The 2218-nt window shown below is 48.9% G+C and overlaps 1 protein-coding gene across 1 annotated transcript in view; it reads left to right on the forward strand.

The window, feature by feature from the left end:
* The window catches only part of RPL14 (ribosomal protein L14), a 31590-nt gene that overhangs the window by 1341 nt on the left and 28031 nt on the right, over positions 1–2218 (forward strand). The window lies entirely within an intron of this gene.

Genomic DNA, 2218 nt, shown 5'->3' on the forward strand with positions numbered 1-2218 from the left:
AAAAATCTACATGGTTATTCATTAGGCAGGATAAACAAATACAAATAAAGACACCTGCACAAACTAAAGAAAAATATTTCTGCCAGGGACGTGCTACATCTATAAAGTATCATAATAACTCTCTTTGAGTGACTACTGCTTTCTTACTCACTGAGGAACTTTGTTCTCTAAAATCAAAGACCTTGAGAACCTTGCTGTTTGACATTTTGTCAGCAAGAATAAAAACATCTTACTTCTGTTTGGAGGATCTAAGCCACTTTAACATAGAGAAGCAGCTTCAATTTACAAACCAGCTGCAAAGTTTCAGAAAAGGGGTTTCTGGACATTTTCAAAGAAATAGGAACATGGGTCCACTTTGCAGTCTAGGCCTGATGTTGACCTGTTTTTACAGTCTTGATTTCTTTTGAGACTATCAAAACTATTTCATTTAAATTCCATCTAAACTTCACACTTCTTAAAAATCCTGTAAATGTATCTTTTTCTTTCTTTGGCTAAATGTCCCATAGTGTTTCTGGTGTACAATCTCCCTGACTGCAATAGATCAAGAGACCTGATTTTGTTAACTACAGGTTTGTTCCTGGTGGTCTTAGGCAACCTAGTGTGGACACTGTCTTGTGCAGCTTCAGGGTTCCTAAGATCGCAAATTTTGAAAACAGATATAACACATATTTTTTTCACTCCTAAATATACATGAATCTGTTCACTCTGCCAGGTAATAATGTACATGGCTACCATGACAATTTGGTCATAACTAGGGTTGGTTCACATTTCAGGAACGTTACAGGATCAAGAACGTAAGTCAGGGTTGTGGGTGGCTTTCGGTTCACTTTTTTTTTTTGGTTCACTTCTTGAGCAGGCTGATTACTTTCTCTTTGAATATTTTGTCTGCTAAACCGAAGCCTCCATCTCCAGTGACTGAGGAAAAAAACAAGACACATTCTGTCAGCTCAGGCTGACAGAAATACTGGAGTGGATCTGGTTCCAGGTAGACAGTCCCGGGCTCGTCGACACCCACGGAGACTCCAGGACGCGGCGGGGAAGCGGGCGGCGTGCTGCCACTCTTCCTCGTGTCTCCCATCCGGGCCCCAGGGCCAGTGCTAGGCCTCTGCTCCACGCCCCACCGCAGGAACCCGAAGCTCGGCGCCCGCCCTGCCACTCACACCCACCCTTTGCCACAAGCAAGAGAAGGGCGCGGTTTCCGGGGTTGAGGGGGTACGGCTTCCCAGACATCGCGGGCGCAGTGCCTCCCGGCCTCCACATTCGCCATAGGTGCGGACCACGCCTCGCCCTCCTTCTTGGTGACTGGACGGTCTACTGGGGCGTGAGTAGAGGCCTAATTAACTACAGAGCGCGTCCAGAGAACCATCTTGATTCTTGGCGTCATCCTCGAGTTGCCCTTGCTCTCGGTAATTGGGAGAACCGACGGGGTGTAACGGAAGGGGCGTGGCTCTTCAGCTAGAGGCCACAGGTGCGGAGAGCAAGCCCAGGGCGCCATCGTGATTCCTGACCTCGCTCTCATCCTCCCCTTTCTCTCGGTGATCGGACCGGCAGGGAGGGCCTTCCGGAAGTCACGTAGACGGCCTAGCAGAGCTCTGCGCTTTCCGGGTCTGGTCATCTGATTTCTGACGTCTGTGGCCTCTAACAGTTCATTTTGTTCATTCCTTCATGCCCGCGACCTTCGGAGGCAAACAAGCCTTGGATGGAGGAAGTTATCTTACCATTATAATGGAGCTTGGGAGAAACTGAAAACTCCTTGGGGCTGCTTAGGAAGGGTCTGGAGATGCTTCTGAGGAGCACATTCTAGGAAAGGAAGGGGCTCGACTGCATGAAAAGCTGCGGGACCTGTAGCTGTAGCGAGGTAGGGGTGAGAGACGCAGAATGGCAGGAGAGAAAAGCTAGGACGGTGTCTTGGAGTGAGATTTTGGAGCTATGATCCGGCCTGTGAATAGCCATTACACTCCAGTCTGGGCAACATAGCCAGACCTGTCTCTTTAAAAAAAAAAAAAAGGCTGGGCTTGATGGCTCTTGCCTGTAATCCTAGCACTCTTGGGAGGCTGAGGCAGGAGCATCCCTTGAGCTTAGGGGTTCGAGACCAGCCTGAGCAAGAGCAAGAACCCCATCTCTACTAAAAATAGAAAAAATTGGCCGGGTGGTGATGGCTCGCGCCTGTTGTCCCAGCTACTGGGGAGGCTGAGGCAGGAGGATCTCTTGAGCCCAA

Source organism: Propithecus coquereli, unplaced genomic scaffold, assembly GCF_000956105.1.
Source record: "Propithecus coquereli isolate 6110/MARCELLA unplaced genomic scaffold, Pcoq_1.0 Scaffold1, whole genome shotgun sequence".
Lineage (NCBI taxonomy): Eukaryota > Metazoa > Chordata > Mammalia > Primates > Indriidae > Propithecus > Propithecus coquereli.